The sequence below is a fragment of the Cervus elaphus genome, chromosome 33 (assembly GCF_910594005.1).
Source record: "Cervus elaphus chromosome 33, mCerEla1.1, whole genome shotgun sequence".
Lineage (NCBI taxonomy): Eukaryota > Metazoa > Chordata > Mammalia > Artiodactyla > Cervidae > Cervus > Cervus elaphus.
Genome location: NC_057847.1, coordinates 53,325,957 through 53,346,957, shown reverse-complemented (window position 1 = coordinate 53,346,957; position 21,001 = coordinate 53,325,957). Strand labels below are relative to the sequence as shown.

General features: G+C 36.8%; 1 long non-coding RNA gene across 3 annotated transcripts in view; it reads left to right on the top strand.

Annotated features, from left to right (window-relative positions):
- Positions 1–21,001, top strand: part of LOC122688379 — a 260,981-nt gene that overhangs the window by 103,524 nt on the left and 136,456 nt on the right. For all 3 annotated transcript variants that reach the window (XR_006339425.1, XR_006339426.1, XR_006339424.1), the window contains one exon: positions 7,510–7,594. This is a non-coding gene — a long non-coding RNA (uncharacterized LOC122688379). The remainder of the gene's footprint in view (positions 1–7,509; positions 7,595–21,001) is intronic.

Sequence of the window (21,001 nt, the reverse complement as noted above, 5' to 3'; positions counted from 1 at the left end):
GATTGCCATTTCCTGCTCCAGGGGATCTTCCCAACCCAGGAATCGATATACACATTAACATGTGATATTTGTCTTTCTCTTTTTGACTTACTTCACTCTGTATGACATACTCTAGATTCATCAAAAATCTGTAAACAATAATTGCTGGAGAGAATGTGGAGAAAAGGGGACCCTCTCATACGGTTGGTGGGAATATAAACTGATACAATCAGTATAGAGAACAGTATGGAGGTTGCTTAAAAAATTAAAAATAGAATTACCATTTGACCCAACAATCCCACTACTGGGCATATACCCTGAGAAAATCATCATTCAAAAAGACACATGTACCTCAGTGTTTATTGCAGCACTATTTATAATAGCTAGGACACAGAAGCAACCTAAATGCTCATCAACAGATGAATGGATAAGAAAGATATAGTCCCTACATACAATGGAATATACTCAGCTATAAAAAGGAATGAAATTGGGTCATTTGTAGTAATGTGGATGAACCTAGAGTCTGTGATCAGTGGTTTTTGAAGTGTAGTCCCCAACCAACAGAATCAGCACCACCTAGGAACTTGAAAGAAAAGATGAAGTTTCTAGGATCTCTTACCAGACCTACTGAATCAGAAATTCTGGGGTTGAGGTCTAGTTATCTGTGTTTTAAAAAGGTTTCTAGGTGGTTCTGACTCATGTTAAGATTGGAGAACCAATGCTTTTGATTAGTGTAACTACTATATTTCAAGTTCAGTTCAATCACTCAGTCATGTCTGACACTTGGCAACCCCGCAGACTGCAGCATGCCAGGCTTCCCTTTCCATCACCAACTCCTGGTACTTGCTCAAACTCACGTCCATCGAGTTGGTAATATCATCCAATCATCTCATCCTCTGTCATCCCCTTCTCCTCCTGCCTTCAATCTTTTCCAGCATCAGGGTCTTTTCCAGTGAGTCAGTTCTTCGCATCAGGTGGCCAAAGTATTGGAGTTTCAGCTTCAGTATCAGTCCTTCCAATGAATATTCAGGACTGATTTCCTTTAGGATTGACTGGTTGGATCTCCTTGCAGTCGAAGGGACTCTCAAGAGACTTCTCCAACATCAATTTTTTCAAAAGCATTTCTTCAGTGCTCAGCCTTATAGTTCAACTCTCATATCCATGCATGACTACTGGAAAAACCATAGCTTTGACTAGATAGACCTTTGTTGGCAAAGTAATGTCTCTACTTTTTAATATGTGGTCTATGTTATTCATAGCTTTTCTTCCAAGGAGCAAGTGTCTTTTAATTTCATGGCTGCAGTCACCATCAGCAGTGATTTTAGAGCCCAAGAAAATAAAGTCTGTAATATTTAAAATAAATCCTGCCAAATCCACAAATATTCAGTGAAGGGCTACTAAAGGTAAGGTACTGGGCACCCAAGTAAAGAATTCAAATATAAAGCAGGTCTTGTGACTCCTCATTGTGACTTTTTACAGTCTAGAAACAAATCGGGAAGGGGAAAGGACTGTGTCAAGTACACAAGTATTTAAAGCCCACATCATCCACCAAGTCAGAAGCGGCAATTCACTTCAGGATCCAAGGATGTCCCTCTCTGTAACAATGGAGACTTATCCCACACGCCCTAGAACTGGGCCTTGACAGGATATGTTTCTCTCCTGCTAGCATCATGGATCAGGAACATACCTCAGAACAGTCAGGAGAGGGAGAAGGAACACAGTATTTGTTCAGTCACAAGACGTCTCTCAGGAGAGAAGTGATACCTTTTATGCTTAGCTCCTTGAGCAAACATACGTCAGAGGAGGGATGGTGAAAGAAAGGGACAGGCCTGAAAAAGGAGGTAGAAGTGGTGGCTCCATGTAGATAAGGTTGAAAACTCCCTCCGAAGGCACCCCAGCCCCGTGGCAGTCCTGTGGGGGGTTGTCTCAATACGTGGGGGAGAAGCTGCCACTACCCGGAGGACATTCCCCGAGTGTGTGTCATCAGAAAGCGGCTCAGGAACAGAGGCTTCCCATTATTTTGAAGTCATAAAAAATTGGGGTTACACTCTCACAATGTATATTTGTTTGGGTATTTATTTTTATAACTTTTATAAATGTACACTAAGACACAGACAGTAGCATTTAAAGGATAAACACATGCCAATAAAATGGCTAATATTGTCTTTACAAGCTCATTGGTCTGCTCTGCTCACTTCACTGTGGAAGTTCCTATTTCTGACTAAAGTGAAAAGGAGTTGGGTTTGCAGTGGGAAAGGAAAGATAGGTTTGCTCACTGTATCCTCAAGCAGCGGTGATCCAAATAGATGTGTAAAGATTGCAGTTAATACGTATATGAGTATGCTTGGTCCTCTACATACTAATAGTATAAAATAAACTTTCCCCCATCCTGGTACTTTCTCACCAGGTTCCTTGAGAATCCAGCACAGCTTTGTCTAGTGGCGGGGTGGTCACCATGGCATGTGAGGACAGGAATGTCTCTAAAGGGACTTAAACATATTTGGCTGACACAGTACCCCTTTCCCCATGACTCACAAACCCACAGTTCCATAAACAAGACAAAACAAAATGATATAAAATTAGCCCTGTGTTTGCGGGTGCTTTGGAAAGGTGGGAGGGTGTAAAGTTACTTGGAGAAACCCAAGGAAGGTTTAAAGGTAGATTTTTAAATAGCAATTCAGTAAAGAAGAATTCAGGGAACACAAGGAATTGGAGCCAGATATGACTCATAATCATTTGAAGAAATCTTGAGTAGGTTTTGGAATAATTTCTGTTCCTGTTAAGTGTGTGTGTGTGTGTGTGTGTCATTTATGTGCAGCAAGGTCAGATACATGAAGAAGGTGGTTTTGTTGGGGGGAAAACAGCAGGAGAAATAAGTCAGTTTGATCTAGAAATAAGAGTTAGGCAGTTCAGAAGGCGCTCTCAGGTTCTTTAGGCTGGGGATTTAACCTATCACAGAGAGAATATCCATATTATTTATAATCATGCAACCCAAGTCAGAAAATCAAGAGGCTTCCCATGGTATCTATTTTGGGGCTGAATATCCTCTCTGTATAATGAACTGCCTAATACTATTTTACTTTATGGACAGGATGATGACATTCAAATTCCTCTCCCTGTGTCCTTTCATATGTACCTGGTGAGTACTCACCTTAATGTGGCAAGCATTGCCATATTTGCTGTGACTACGTGGTCAAGATCAGGATGACTAAATCCTTGCACACAGTCATTTATCTCCACTGCATGAATTGTAGGAGTTTATGTAGAAAAGAGAATATGCCAAAAAAAAAAAAAAAAATAGGCTGATTAGTAATTTCAGATGGAATCCAATGATGTATATAGTCTATTTTTTGTGAACCAAACTTGACTATGTGTGAGGCTCAAGAATTCCTTTGGTTTGTTATTAATTAGAAGGAAGAAAGACCCCAGACCCCACTAGTACTATGAGAGGGAGAAGTGAGATGGGGGGTGGTCCAGTAGACAAGCTACCTCAAAGAGAATTTTCCATATAGAAGTAACAGCTTCTAACACTGTCTCTTTCCTCTCACAAGTGAAAATCACTTGTGAGACACTAGTATAGGTCTTGAGGATGGAATGTGAGCAGAGGGAAGGGGGACAGGGTCTATATTGCTTTTCGTAATTACAATAGTTTACTTTTTTGTTTGTATGAAAATTATCACTTTCAAAAGTCATTGGGAATCCTCAAATACTAGATCTCTATATTTGAGGAGTAAATATGAACCAAACTGAAAATACACTATCATCTTCTATAATAATCTTGATTTGACAATCAGCTTTACTATCATTATTGGAGCAAGTATATAAATATGTTCTTCACACAATTCAGAGAAGCATTTTGGAAGCCTTCTGGATTCTTAAGTTTTCACATTCCTAACCAAGGATGCAAAAAATCCATTTCATTTCAATTCTCAATTCTGCTCTTTAGTGGTAACTTCTTGGAATACATGTTGAAAATAATTCCTATACCGTAAAATTTCCACATATAATTTGCAATGTCTTCCACTGGAATAGGAAATGGGAATGGAAGGATGTATTCATGTATTTGACATTCAAGAAGAATGGGAGTAGAAAGTGAAAAAGAGTAAAGAAGAATCACAAAGGCTAGTGGATATTTATAGTGTAAACAGAAAGTGAAATAGGCAGAAATATCATATGAAGAAAAGGAAGATTCCCAAGGAAAGGACAAGGTTTATCCTTCAAGATCACACAGCAAGCAAGTACCAGATAATTGATATAAAACAATTTCATGATGTTATTATCAAAAAACTTCAAATCTATGCACCCTTAAAAGATACTAAAAATAGGCTCTAGTGAGAACAGCTTTGTGACTCTTTGATGTAGGACAAATTCAGGAAAGAGCCAGTGGAGCCCTGCGAATGAATTTTCCCAAAGCATTATAAAAGGCTGCAGTCCTGGGACAGTGCACATTCCTTCTCACGGTCTCTACCTTTTCCCTGCTTCCTTTCTGCTGCTGCTGCTTGTTTATGGCTGATCATTTAAGGCTTCTTCCTTTTAATGAATTCTTTAGCCTTTGACTTGCCTGTCACCACTGAGTTTTATGCCTTTGTTATAAGGCAGTGAGCTTGCTCCACACACAGTCCAAATTGAGCAAAACCCCCTTCAAAAGCCCCCCAAATGATAGTATTGTCCTTTTTAACAATGTTTCATCCCTTGTGTTAGAACAGCTGGAATGAAATGAATAGAAGGGATTGAGCAGTTCTGCAAAATCTTTGATAATAGAGAAGTACAAGGTTCCCCATCAGCAGTTAAATGATAATTTCTCTGGTATAAGTGATGTAACCAAGTGGTTGTATATTACTGCCCCATTCTTTCTTGTCCCAAAACACCCTTGGAAATGCGATGCTGCATCTCAATGGGATTTTCCAGTACAAAAATTCTTTTCAAATAACATAATTGTGGATACACACCACTCCTACAGAGGTAAGTATACTGAAGATGTGCCAAAACATTAGGGCAGAAATTCAGTTCCCATGGCACACAAACAGGAATCTAACCATTTGCTGCAATAAATACATTTTTGTGGACTGAGAGATGATAAAGTATACACTCTCTATATGGCTCAAATTGTTTGTTCATTTGTTTTGGAGTAGAATAACCTGAAGATGAAGCAGGAGAGAAAAATATATAGGAATACAGATTTTTTTTTTTTGCTTCACAGCTGAAATTAGTATATTTCTATTTCTATCTAACATAGGAAACCTTTAGGTGTGAGTAGTGATGTAAATAAATAATTTGTTGCTACACATTGAAAGTCAAGTTCTTCCTTGACTTTCAGAGACTATGTAAATTAAACAAACAAAATAAATAGCGGCAATAAAAAAAAAATCTTCTAATATGAGATTCAACCAAAATGTTGTTCAGGGAAAAAAAAAGTGGTAAAATAGTTGGAGAAAAAATGAACATAATAGTTGGATGTCAAATTTCTGGAAAGCGTGTTATATACATAGCAGTTGCATAAACCTGCCTTTAAACATGTGAAAATCTATTATGTACAACACAAAATGAACATAATCTGGATAGGTTTAGAAGCAAAAATTAGAACCAGTGGGTAACGCATAGAGGGAGAGATACCAACTTAAGAAAGTACGTTTTAACTACATCTACTCAACAGTAATGATCATCAGTATCACGGGGAGTTCTTCAGCAGAGATAGGGGTAAGGAAAGCTAAAGGACTTCCTGCCAGCATTCCTAAATTTCCTAGGTGTGATAATGAATCTACAATGGTACAATTTATACTTGAGGAAGCTGATTCACTTAGGAGCAACATGAAGAATGAAATATAAAGATTTCTTCTTTCTTCTTCTGTTAAGAAGTGGGAAGTGGGTGGTAAGGAAGGGTTGGACCATGGATCACTCTCCAGAGCTGTAGGCTTCACTGGATATTTGTTTTGATCTAGCTCTCATTCCTCCCCTCTTTTGGGGGCAAGAGTAAGACTGATTTTTTAGGGAAAAAAATCTCTCATTCCTTCCCTCTCTTTTGGATAAAAGTCACCCTGATTTTTAGAAGGAAGAAAAACCCAGTCTCACTCTTACTCTTACATCATTCTATTGAGGTTCACATCCCTCAGTTCTAGAAGAAATCTTGACATGGGTTTCCTCATTAAAATAATGACTTTCATGGCTACAGTGATTGGTTAAGCAATGAATGTGCGATTCATAACCTGGCCAATAGGGTTAAATGAGGAGTCTCTATGCTACAGTTGTTGAGAGGTTACCGCAAAAGCCTAGCACTTCCGGAAGCCATCTTGGTATCCTGACTGAAGAGATTATGTTAAAGTCAGCTCAGGGTAAAACAGCTGAGATGGAGGCAAAGTGAAAAAGAGTTAAATTATGTGTAAGTTTTTGAAAGTGGCCATGTTAAAACTAACTCTACCCCTAGACTGTTTATTTTTGAATTCTTCTCCCCCTAAATGACTGTTGTTCGTCAGGTTATGTGAGCGGGTTTCCTGTTGTGTGTGTGCTGTGCTTCTTTGCTCAGTCATGTCCAACATTTGTGACCCCATGGACTGTAGCCCACCAGGCTCCTCTGCCCATGGCGATTCTCCAGGCAAGAATACTAGAGTAGGTTGCCATCCCCTCCTCCAGGGGACCTTCAACCCAGGGATGGAACCCAGGTCTGCTGCATTGAAGGTGGAATCTTTACCAGCTGAGCCACCAGGGAAACCTAAGAATCCTGGGTGGGTAGCCTATCCCTTCTCCAGGGGATCTTCCTGACCCAGGAATTGAACTGGGGTCACCTACACTGCAGGTGGATTTTTTAAAAAGCTGAGCTACCAGGGAATGCTACCAAAGTGTTTTGATTACTACAGCAATGTCCAACAAGAAGCATAGTGTCAAGTCCTTGGACAGCCACCAGTCACCAAGGGCCAGGAAAAAAGCAATAACAAATTTGGTCTCCTCACAGTTTCTTTAGGACCCGGTACTGAATTACATCTGATCTAACCAGATTCTCTCTTCACATTATTGATTAAATTTTGATTTTTTTCTCTCAACCTCTGCTAAATAATTTAGTTTTCTTTTACTTTTTCCAAACTAATCACATCTGATTTCCTTTATTCCAGATTTCAGTCCATCTTACATTTTTTATAGGCCCAGATATGCAGATGTAATTTGGTGCAATGAAAAAAGTTGATAATTAAATTGATTGAAAATGTTCACCTGTTGTTGTCTTACTGTATCCCACACTCTCCATTTCCTTATTCTTGTATTATTTATTATTTTTTATTACTAATGAGTTTTGTATTATCTTTGTGTTTCATTTGCATACTGTAGAAACAGGGAATTACAATGATATAGTGTTTATACAAACACTTTATGTGTGTTTTGATATTTGTAAATTTTAAATTCTCCTTAAAATACTTTGGTCAAACCCCTGGTAAATATTGTTTTTATTTGCAATGGAATTTAATTCAATTTGATTAGACACAATTTCTGATACATAATGAATCCTTAAGCAAATGTATTTTCTTTCTATTTTGTTTCTGGTAGAGTGTGCCTTGCAATGACAGAAGATAGCATGATGAGGAAGCTCAAGAAGTAGGAAAATGAAAATTTAGTATGTCAGCATCATGAGGTAGGTAAATGCTGAGTTTCTTAATTTCTCACCTTTTTAAGATTTATTTTTTATTGAAGCATGGCTGATTTATAATATTGTGTTAGTTTCTGGTATATAGCAAATTGATTCAGTTATACATATATATGTATATTCTTTTTATATCTTTTCCATTATGTTTTATTACAGGATGTTGAATATAGTTCCCTGTGCTATACAGTAGGACCTTGTTGTTTATCCATTCTGTATATAATAGTTTACATCTGTTAATCCCAAACTCATAATCCATCCACCCCCGACCCTGCCTCTGTCTTGGTAACCGTAAGTCTATTCGGTATGTCTGTGAGTGTATTCCTATTTCATAAGCAAGTTTATTTGTGTCATAATTTAGATTCCACACATAAGTTTTATTATATGGTATTTGTCTTTCCCTTTCTGAATTCTCTTAGTATGATCATCTCTAGGTCCATCCTTATTGCTGCAAATAGCATTATTTCATTCTTTTGTTTAACTGCTGAGTAGTATTCCACCATGTATATATAACACATCTTCTTTAGCTATTACTCATTTGTCCATGGACATTTAGGTTGCTTCTATGTCTTGTCTATTGTAAATAGTGTTGCTGTGAACAGAACGGTGTGTGTATATTTTTGAATTATAGTTTTGTATGGATGGATGCCCAGGAGTAGATTTGCTGTTCATATGGATACTCCATTTTTATTTTTTTGAGGAACTTCCAAACTGTTTTCCATAGTAGTTATACCACAACTTCTCACTGTTGACTGTTGGGAGAAAAAACCTAGGAACTCATCTCTTATGAAATAGTGAAATAAATTAGTACCTTTTTGTGATTGCAGTGCTTCTTAATTTTTCCAATAGTAATACATGTATGGAAAACAATAATACTTCTCCTGAATACTAAAGTTAAAAGACAAGATTGCTGTCACTGAGGGGACTGGCTCAGGTTCCAGCTCATCTAGTCTTACCTGACTAGTCTTAGGGCAGAAGAAAGCAACAGTTTGTGTTTACTTTTAACTTAAAATAATCACCAAAATTAATGATTCTGAAGTTTTGTTGCTTTTAGTGACCAAATGATTCCAAGAGGAGCAGAACTCCTGTTTATTTTCCCACTCAGTTCCATTTCAAACCTTTTTAATAAAGAGAGAGTGAGAAGATCATTTTAGTATTGCAAATGCTTGCTGAGATAACAATAATTTGTTCATATGGAATTATCCCACATAAGCATCTCTTTCTTTTAAGAGGAGCTACCATGTACTTCAGTGGTTTAGAATCTTGTTTATAGAAGGCTTTAAAGTGTGTCTTTTCTTGCCTTCATTTAATCATTTGTCATATATAAATATAACAGCTAGGACCTCTGACTTTGTATAAGAATGTACTAAATCTAGAAAGTTATAGTTGAAGGTTATACCTGCAAGAATGTAGAAGTGTTCCTTTTATCTGAGGAATAGTACAGATAACATATGCAAAAACTATAGTAAAAAGCACACATGGTGTTCTTTATGGTCTCCCTAAACACTTTATTAATACAAAACCAAAGAGCCAACATAAAGATCAAATTGAAGTTTAGAAAAAAGAAATATTACATTTGCATAGTTGAGAGAAGTCTGATTTAGAATTCAGGGACTATGGGATTTAGCCTGGCTTTGACTCTGTACTCTATCCTCTGCCAGGAGGCAGTTTAGACCAAGAGTGCTCAGCTGAAATGGTTGTGGGAATCACTGGTCAGGCTTGTTAGAAATACAGATTCCTGGGTGGAACCTACCCTTAGAGATTCTGACTCAGCCAGTCTGGTGGGAGGGCAGGGTGGGTGAGAGGCATGTATTCACATACCCAGTGAAGTTAATGTGCTGATTCTTGAAAATTCACTGGTCTAGACCTCAGTTGTCCTTGTCTTTATAATGCAGAGATCTCATTGGACCTATTGATTATAGACCCCAAAATTAAAGGAGGCAACAATTTCTACTTTTGAAAGGGAAAACAATATCTGATTATAAGTTCCATATGTTAAAATAATAATAAAATTTTAATTTATATTAATAATAGAACTATATTTCTCACAAATGCCTTGTAAGAAAACACAAGATGAATATTGGCATTGGGGTCCAGAAATGGTGATAAAAGCATTGAATGTCTAAATTTATCTAGCTGAATGGCAGGAAAGGTAGGACTAGTCTTGTCTCACAACTTAAAGGCCTATTTTCTTTCATTTATACTTCACAGCTTTTTATAAGTGAACCATATTCTCGTACAGCCTGTTATTATTCATGGTATTTAGAAGGAGGATTCTGTTTTGCATGGGTCAACATGGCCCTTGGGCATAGCTCTGTGGCAGAGACAGGTGATAGCTGAAGAAGAAGAAGGAAAAGGAGAAGGAGCAGAAGAAAGGGGAAGCAGAAGCAAAGCAAAGCAAAGCAAAATTAATAATAATAATAGCATTTTCTGAAATAAGATACTTGTCATTTTTGAAGGTATCAACAGTGCTAACAAGAGAGTCCCCATCTGCACTCTTAAACAAGACTCCTCAAATCGATTCCTATGGCTTTGTAAGTGGTGGTGATCGCTTAGTTGCTAAGTTGTGTCTGATCCTTGCAATCCCAGGGTCTGTAGCCTGCCAGGTTCATCTGTCCATGGGATTTTCCAGGTAAGAATACTGGAGTAGGTAGCCATTTTGTACTCCCAGGGATCTTCCCGATCCCTGTATATTATATATGTATATATATATATATATATATAAAATATATATGTGTATATATGTATATGTGTGTGTATATATATACACACACACATACTGATTGAGATGAGACACCAGATATGAACAGTGTTAGCTAAGATTACAGTTCTGTACCTTCTGCCTAAACCTTAATTACTGTCCCACACCAACAAGTGTTTGCTCTGCCCTCACCTTTAATATCTCAGCTGCTGGAAAATAAATCCCCAAACATTCCTTAAGTTCTTGTTTCATACTTGTGAGTTAATAATGAGATGCTAAGCCACAAGGTGGGGGCATTGTTAGTGACAACTAAAATTAAAAACCAAGTGAGAACTGATTGTTTCTATAGGTGTCAATGGGGACCCCTCTGAAGGGATGCCAGGATGTAACTCCAGTTGCTATGTTGTGTTAACAGGGATTATATCAGTTTGTATATCACCCATAAACACCAGCCATTTGGTGCATAATGATATTTTAGGCTATCCAATAGGTTGGGTCTCATGAGGCTTTGTTTTCTTTCTTTGTTTCAGACATATTTTTATAGACACTTTTCACACAACAGCTTTGCTACTCTTAAATATCAAAACAATTTGCAAATGATATTATTTGACTTCCATTCTTTTAGTTGTTATACCTTTAGCCCATTCATTTTAATCTTGATTTTGGAAAATTAATTTTGAAATGTATTTCTGAATTGTGTACAAGGTAAAAGGAATGTTAATAGTTATTTTGTAATAGGACTCCCTGACTTATATTTTATAGACCAGTAAAATTAAATAAAAATAAGTACTTACATTGAATTGGCAACTTTCTACTTAATGAAAAGAGCAATGAAAACATAACACCTCTTATTATAAATCTCTCATTTATCAACAAACATTTTTTAGAATAAATAGAAAAAGTATGAAGTCAAACATTTTGAATTAGCTTTATGAAAAATACAAGACAATATCTTTATTGTTTTTTGTTTAAGATGCACTCCTGAAAACTTGGTTGAACACCTATTAATGCCAAGAACCCCTGTTTTATTTTTTTACCTTTTCATTTTATGTTGAGGTATAACCAATTACAGAGAAGGCAATGGCAACTCACTCCAATACTCTTGCCTGGAAAATCCCATGGACGGAGGAACCTGGTAGGCTGCAGTCCATGGGTCGCAACGAGTCAGTCACGACTGAGCGACTTCACTTTCACTTTTCACTTTCATGCATTGGAGAAGGATAATGGCAACCCACTCCAGTGTTCTTGCCTGGAGAATCCCAGGGATGGGGGAGCCTGGTGGGCTGCCGTCTATGGGGTCGCACAGAGTCGGACACGACTGAAGTGACTTAGCAGCAGCATAGCCAAGTAACAATATTGTGATAGTTTTAGGGAAATGGTGAAGGGACTCAGTCATACATATACATATACATGTATCCATTTTCCCTCAAACTCGCCTCCCACACGGGCTGCCACATAACATTGAGCAGAGTTCTTGCTTGTTGGAGAACCACCTGTTTTAGAGAGAGTGTCAATTATCTTGTTGACAGTTGAGGAAGAAGTCATGTGATAAGCATACTTAAATGATGATTTTATATCGAAAATAGCACTTGGGAAAAAATGATGTACTTAGAGACTAAGGCTCTTAGAAATCTCAACGCTTCCCTCAATATTGACTAACTAGTGTGCATGGGTCTGGCCAATAGCTCTATCTTTTCTCATCAAATCTTGAAAGGCTTATTAAGTATTCTATCACCATGAACATTTTGAGAATTTTATGCTCCATGAATTATCAGAATATTAGTAGGAAAATGAGATTTGTCTTTAAAAACTTTACTTTGCTGTGAATATTTGCTTGCATTCTGTCATATGATATGAGTGTTTTTCATGTCAGAAGAAAAAGTGGCATGTATTCAGACTGTATATAGATTTTGGCCCATGAAATTGCATTATCTGGTAGAACCCTGTGTGTTCAGTAAAGCACAGGCTGGTGGGCCCCTGTTTGGTCAGGACCAGAACAGCTAGACATCATGGCCTATTGCCTGTAGGCTGTATATCTTGGCCTTAAACACCCAGCCAGGCTGGGTCTGATAGTGAAAGCTTGCAGATGGTCAGCAGGAGAGTAAGGTCTGCGATCTGCTCCTTTGCTGTGGTTCTCTAGGCTCAGCAGCAAAGGTAGGACACATCCACTTCACAGTCGGGTGCAGAGCTTACTATGCCCATCGTGAATAAAGACCTTTTGGAATTTATTTCAGGTTTCCAAGGAGGAAGCTATGTAGCCCCAGTTGGAGTGGGAACTCTGCTGGTTGACTGGCAGTGAACTGGAGTCAGAGTTGAGGGGTTGGCATTACATTGTTGTTTTACGTGTACTGAATTCATCTATCTTATTGTGGACTAGTTGTGCTCTAAAAGGCTAGCATGTTGTTCATGCTAGCTGTATGATAGCTGCACTAATCATGTGTATGCTTATAAACTGATGGGAAAAATCTGTTGGATTCAAAATTATTAAAAGAAATTTCAGGATTTATGAATAACCTTTATCAATAAAGGTTACCAATATCAATAATCTTTCAGATTCACTAACCCTAATTTTTTAGCTGTTTTAATTTCTAAATGGTTTTAAATATTGATTTTAAAGTTGTAACATCTGCCTGTGATATATATATATATACACACACATGCACACACACACACACACACACACACACACATATATATATATATATTTTTTTTACTAGGGACTATTATTGGTTTGAAAATGCTATTCATTGAAGTGCCTAAGGCTGGGATGTGCTTATATCATTTTAGGTATGGGTGTGATATAAAGTTTTAGACATGCACCCTAGTATTCCTGGGCAAAGGTGGAAGTTCTGGCTACTTTCTGGTTCTCTACTGATACTACTCAGACACCATGTGATTTCAAACCCCCATGAGTGTGAATGGAGGCTGAGCTGGGGAACTGGAACTGCTTTCTCAAACTGGTAGTGATGCAGTGTGCCCCATGTTCCCATGCTGGAGTGGGTATGAGAGGAAGTTGGCAGAAGTAAAAGATTTAAATAATATCCAGAGTGTCATAACTTGATAACCCAGAGTCCAAGTTCAATAAAAAACTAGTCCTATCAAGGTCTGGGCAAATCTTTGAAAAAAATACAACGAATAAATGTCAGTTCCAAGAAGACAGAGATGTTAGAATTATTTGATAAAGATTTTAAAGCAGTCATCATAAAATGCTTAAATGACTAGTTGATCTTTGACCAATAATACACAGGTCAAGTGAATTTTAAAATTCTAGTAAAGAGAAAGAAAATGTCAGCATATAAATAGAACACAAAAGAAAAACCAAATGGAAATTTAGAATTGAAAAATGTAAAAAGTGAATGGGTTCAACATTAGGAAAGAGGGAATAGAGGAAAGAATGTAGACGATAAAATTTTCCCAATTTGAAAAATGAAGAGAAAATAGACTGGGAGGAAAAATCAAAGAGAATTAATCCCTTCAGGACTGTATCTAAAGATCTAACAGTCATTTATGGAGTGTTAGAAGGATAAGGAGAATAGGGCAGGGCAGAAAAGTAAATCGTATGCTGGGCCAAAAAACAATCTTGATAATGTTAAAAGAATTGAAATTATACAAAATTTGTTCTCTGACCAAATGAAATCAAGCTAGAAGTTGAAAACAGAAAATAACAGGAAATTCTCAAGAGGGAGGTGGTATATGTATAATTATGGCTGATTTGCATTGTTGTACAGCAGAAACCAACACAACATTGTAAAGCAATTTTTCTCCAATTAAAAAAAAGAAAAACAGGAAGTTCTCAAATAACTAGAAATTAAACAGTAGACCTCTAAATAATTTATGGGTCAAAAAGAAAGCCTCAAAAATTAAAAATATATCAAACTGTATAAAAATGAAAATATAATATGACTAAATTGGGTTTATTACAGTGATGTGAGATTGCTTCAATATTAAAAAAAAAAAACTATGAATATAATCCACTGTTTTAGCAGGTCAAAGTAGAAAAAGCATATGATCATATCATTGATACAGAAAAGACATTTGACAGAATTCAATACCCATTCATGAAAAACTCTAAGAAAAATAGGAATTGAGGAAATTTTTTCAATTTGATAAAAGGCTCCTATAAAAAAGTCTTGCAGTCAATATTTAAGGATGAAGAATTAGAATGCTTTTCCCCTGCAGTCAGGAGCAAAGCAAGCATATCTGCTTTCGCTGTTTTTCAACACAGTGCTGGAAGTCCCAGCAAGGGCAACAAGGTTAGCAAAGGAAATAAAATAAATGGCACACAGTTTGAAAAGGAAGAAATAAAACTCTATTTGCAGATAACATAATTGTCTACATAGAAAATTCCCAAGATTCTTAACAATTCCTAGAAAATAAGAGAATTCAGCAAGTTTGCAGGATACAATATAAACATCCAAAAAGGAATTGTCTTTCTAAATGCTGACAATGAACACAGTGGACACCAAAAGTAAAAATATAATGACACACTTGCTCACAAAAAGAGAAGCACTTAGGTGTAAACCTAAAACCGTATGGATAGGACTTATATGCTGAAAAATATATCATACTGCTGTAAGAAACCAAAGATCTAAATAAACAGATAAACTGTGTTCATGGATTGGAAGACTCAACATAGTAGAGATTTCAAGTGTATTCAAATTGATAAATAGGTTTACTGCAATTGTTATTAAAATGCCAAATTATTTTGTATATACAGAGAAGAGTATTGTGAAATTTGCAACAAAAGGCTAAGGAGTTAGAATAGTTAACACAATTCTTTATAAAAAGAGTGAAAAGGGAGGAACCCATCTACCCAATTTTAAGAATTATATATAGCTAAATTATATAATATAATATATATATATAGCTAAAGCATTCAAGACTGTGGCATTGGTGATCATACACATAGATCAATGGAATACAATAAGGAAGCCATAATTAGATCCACACAAGTATGCTTAACTGAATTTTTAAAAAATTTAAAAGCAATTTAATGGAGGAAAGATAGCCTTTTCAACAAAATATGCTGGAGCAATTGAACAATCATAGGCAAAAATATAACCTTGACCAAGACCTATTATCTAAAATAAAAATTATTTGAAAATGAATTATTGACTTAAATGTAAACATAAAATTATAAAACTTTTGAAAAAATTATAGGTGAAAATATTTAGGATCTAACAGCATGATCCTTAGAAGAAAAATTGAATTAATTGTGTTTCATCAAAATTAAAAACTTTTGCTCTGGAAAAGATGCTTTTAAGACAATGAGAAAACAAGCTACAGACTTGGAGAAAATATTTACAAATCACATATCTTACCAAACTATACTATCTAGAACTTGTAAAGAGCTCTGAAAGTTTAACAATAAAATCTCAAGCAATACAATTAGAAAATAGGCAAAAGACTTGATCATACGTTTCACTGAAGAGGATATATAGGGGGGCAAATAAGTTCATTCAGTAAGTTCAACATAATTGGTCATTAAGGAAATGAAAATTTAAAATGTAAGATACCACCACATGTCTACCAGAATGATTGAAATTTAAAAAAATAGTCATAAAACTAAATGCTCATAAAGATGAGGAGAAATTGGATCACTCATATGTTGCTGGCAAGAATGAAAAATTGTTCAGGCACTTTATAAAAAAGTTTCTCAGTATAAGGAATTTAACATGCAAACACCATACAATCCAGTAATTGCGCTTTGGAGCATTTATCCCTGAGAAATAAAAGCTCATATTCACACAGTAACCTCTAGACAAATATCCAAAGCATTTTTATTTATAATAACCAAATACTGGAAACAACCAAGATGGTCTTCAGTGGATGTATGACTAAACAGTCTTAGGTATGTGGAATACTACTCAGAAATTACAAAGGAATGAACTATTGACGCACAGAACAACTTGGGTGAATCTCCAGAGAGTTACACAGTGAAAAATGCCAATCTCCAGAAGTTACATACTGAATGATCTCATATACATAACCTTCTTGAAATGACAAAATTATACAAACAGAAAATAGACTAGTGGTTGCCACAGTTTAAGAATGAGGGAGGCACAGAGACTAGAGAGAGAAATGTGAGTTGTTTGGGCAGTGACAGAAATGTGCTGGCTGTATCAGTGTCAATATCCTGATTGTGATATGGTACTATGGTCTTGCAAGATGATACCACTGGGGAAAACGGAGCAAAGGGAACATGGAATCTGTGTACTATGACTTATAACTCCATGTGCATCTATAATTTTCTTCAACAACAGCAACAAAAAGTTTAAAGTATAGAAACAAGCTCAACTTTCTCATAAATATTTTATGAAATATAATCCAGATGTTTAAAAATTCATTTTTAATAATCCCTTAATATTTGAGATTTGTTCTTATCACAGGTATTTAACATAAGGAAAAGTATGATTAACTATTTTCTATAAGCCCAAACTGAATATCCACCAGGCTTATGCCAATTTACCAGCATATATGTTTCAAAGAAATGACGATTTTTAGGATAGAGGGAATTGCACAAAAAAAAAAAAATATTTTTTTTAAATCACTGTTTTCCAACTTCCAATACCTACAGTACATTTTCCTGCTGACTTGTCGTATGAGACCAGAAAGCTATATTCTTGTTCAATCTCATGAAATTAGAAAAAAAAAACAAACATGCAAATTAAGTGTGAAACATAAATTATTCTGAAAACAAACAAGAAAAGCAATATTAAAATAACAGGGTCATCCAGGGAAATTCAAATCCAGGACACAACTGTGTAAAACCTTAGAAAGTGAAAAGCAGCAACATTCATGTAAGGAGGGAAAGGATTGCATTAAAAGAGAATGCTCGATGAAAAAGAGACTAAATATATTTTTATTTAGAGGAGACCATTTCAAGCTATTTTAATTACTGTTTAAACATATCTTTAAGGAGCAACTTTCATTTACATTATAGATGACACAATGAAATTTTTCTTTATTTTGCATGTCTTTATAACTACAGGATGTATAAAATGAATATGCTGTTACCTAATGTAGTCAAAGTAGAGGTTACTCATTCATTCATTCACTAATTCAACAACATTTTATTGTTTCCCTGCTATGTGAGAGACATTAATTCAAAATTAAGGAGGTATAATCCTCGATTTTCATGTACTTGAAATCCTACCTGGGATACTAGATATCAAATATAAACAATTATCACAGGAAAATGTATCAAGAGAGATATACCTAAAGCTCAAGCAAAGCACAAAAAGAGGCCCCTAGTCATAGAACGCACATGGAAATTAAGTTTTGGAGACTATAAGAGTTAATCTACTGGGGAAAAAAAAGATGATGATGGCTACAGTGGTGATGGATGATGAGAAGTTTACTGGCCCTGCAAGCAGAAGAAACCATATGAAACATCTGTGGTTGTTCAGTCGCTCAGTCATGCCCCACTCTTTTGTGACCCAGTGGACTACAGCCTGCTAGGCTCCTTTGTCCCTGGGATTTCCCAGGGAAGAATACTTGAATGGGTTGTCATTTCCTTCTCTAGAGGATCTTCCCAACCCTCGGTTGGAACCCAAAATGTCTCTTTCATTGGCAGGTGGGTTCTTTACCACTGGGCCACCAGCCAAGCCCCACATAAGACATAGTTGTCTACAAAAGCTTGAAATGTTCTAAAATTTAAATGATTTAGGTTGGGCAAGAGGATATATTTTGGTGGCCAGAAGGAGGTACTGGAAGTGAAATGGGCATAAAGCACAAAAAGTCTGTGTGATAAACTATACTATAATATAATATAAACAAACTAAGGTTTATATTATAAAGCATAAGAGTGAAATGAAGGATATAAAATTGAGAGGACTGATATGGACTCGTAGGCATTTCAGAATGATATCCCCATTCTCAAGGAGAATGGCAGTGGGTGTTAGAATATCACAGAGTTGGTAAGAAAAGCAGTGAAGTGTCTATTTTAGTAATGTTCTCCTGTATCTAATATTTGTGGTTAATAAGAAATTATTAATTATGGAATTGTGCCAGTCATTCTCATATCTGTTTTGTGCCTTTCTCCTCCTCTGCTCTATGAAAATGTGACTGATCTCTGCAAAATATTACCTTTCCCAGGCTCCTCTGTCCACTGGGCTTCCAGTGAAGCTTGGCCAGTTAAAGTTACTGGTGGGAGACTGGAGGACAAGAAGTAAAGAGAAGTCAGTCTACAAACATTTCATTTTACTATAATTTAGGACCCAGTGTACTTTTCTTTTTTGTTGTTTTAAACAATGCCCCAAGAATAGTTGAGTAGTGTGATAAGATACCCCCAAGTACAGTTCAGTTCAGTCGTGTCTGACTCTTTGTGACCCCATGAACCACAGCACGTCAGCCTCCCTGTCCATCACCACTGCTGGAGTCTACCCAAACCCATGTCCCTTGAGTCAGTGATGCCATCCAACCATCTCATCCTCTGTCATCCCCTTATCCTCCTGCCCTCAATCTTTCTCAGCATCAGGGTCTTTTCCAATGAGTCAGCTCTTCGCATCAGGTGGCCAAAGTATTGGAGTTTCAGCTTCAACATCAGTCCTTCCAATGAACACCCAGGACTGATCTGCCTTAGGATGTATTGGTTGGATTTCCTTGTAGTCCAAGGGACTCTCAAGAGTCTTTTCCAATACCACAATTCAAAAGTATCAATTCTTCGGCTCTCAGCTTTCTTTATACTCTAACTCTCACATCCATACATGACTACTGGAAAAACCATAGCCTTGACTAGACAGACCTTTGTGGACAAAGTAATGTCTCTGCTTTTTAATATGCTGTCTAGGTTGGTCATAACTTTCCTTCCAAGGATTAAGCATCTTTTAATTTCATGGCTGCAGTCACAATCTGCAGTGATTTTAGAGCCCCCCAAAATAAAGTCAGCCACTGTTTCCACTGTCTCCCCATCCATTTGCCATGAAGTGATGAGACCGGATGCCATGATCTTAATTTTCTGAATGTTGAGCTTTAAGCCAACTTTTTCACTCTCTTCTTTCACTTTCATCAAGAGGCTCTTTAGTTGTTCTTCACTTTCTGCCATAAGGGTGGTATCATCTACATATCTGAGGTTATTGATATTTCTCCCAGCAATCTTGATTCCAGCTTATGTTTCCTCTAGCCTACATTTCTCATGATGTACTCTGCATATAAGTTAAATAAGCAGGGTGACAATATACAGTCTTGACATACTCCTCTTCCTATTTGGAAGCAGTCTGTTGTTCCATGTCCAGTTCTAACTGTTGCTTCCTGACCTGCATACAGATGTCTCAAGAGGCAGGTCAGGTGGTCTGGCATTCTCATCTCCTTCAGAATTTAGCCAGTGATGCCTCTGTCATCAGATGATGAGATGGTTGTATGGCATCACCAACTCAGTGGACATGAGTTTGGGTAAACTCCGGGAGTTGGTAATGGACAGGTAGACCTGGCATGCTGTAGTTCATAGGGTTGCAAAGAATCAGACACAACTGAGTGACTGAACTGAACTGAACCTTCCTGATGCAAGTGAGCGTAATCTAAAGCAAATATTCAATAGATGGATGAGGTTTTTTTTTCATATTAAAATTTAAGGAGGAATTTTTTGCTCTTAAACCCCCACACTCTCACCTCCAGAAAACCCTTGCTCATTGGAATTCTGTGCTTTCCAGTTTATATATATTGGTAATACTCTTTCTAAGTATTTTTTTGCTCTGGATCCAGAAATTTGTGACTAGGCTCTGATCCCAAAGCTTTTATGCTGCTCCCAGTCCATATCATTAGTTCTAGAACCCTTGTTAATTATTAGGTTCCCTGGCTGCCTACATCTTTCCTATCAGATACACACTGATACAGGAAATATAGAAAAAGGGCCCATAACAGGCATACAGAGAGAAATACCAGGGAACTAGGAATCATAATGGTCAATGATGCAATGGAGACAAAACTTTAAGGTGCTTTTGACTCTAGCCCTGAGAATAAACTGAATCATGGTTTGAGCTAATTAAAACAAAGCCTATGAAACCCATTTTTTTTTTGATCAGCTGATAGTCTCACTTTGTACCTAAACCCTAAGAATATTTTGTTTCTCAAGAAGCAGGTCAGGTGGTCTGGTATTCCCATTTCTTTCAGAATATTCCACAGTTTATTGTGATCCACACAGTCAAAGGCTTTGGCATAGTCAATAAAGTAGAAAGAGATGTTTTTCAGGAACTCTCTTTTTTGATGATCCAATGGATGTTGGCAATTTGATCTCTGGTTCCTCTGCCTTTTCTAAATCCAGCTTGCACATCTGGAAGCTCATGGTTCACATACTGTTGAAGCCTCCTTAGAGAATTTTGAGCATTATTTTACTAGCGTGTGAGATGTGTGCAATTGTGTGGTAGTTTGAGCATTCTTTGGCATTGCCTTTCTTTGGGATTGGAATGAAAACTGACCTTTTCCAGTCCTGTGGCCACTGCTGAGTTTTCCAAATTTGCTGACATATTGAATGCAGCACTTTCACAGTATCATCTTTTAGGATTGAAAATAGCTCAACTGGAATTCCATCGCTTCCGCTAGCTATGTTCATAGTGATGCTTCCTAAGGCCCAGTTGACTTCACATTTCAGGATGTCTGGTTTTAGGTGAGTGATCATACCATCATGATTATCTGGGTTGTGAAGATCTTTTTTGTACAGTTCTTCTGTGTATTCTTGCCACCTCTTAATGTCTTCTGCT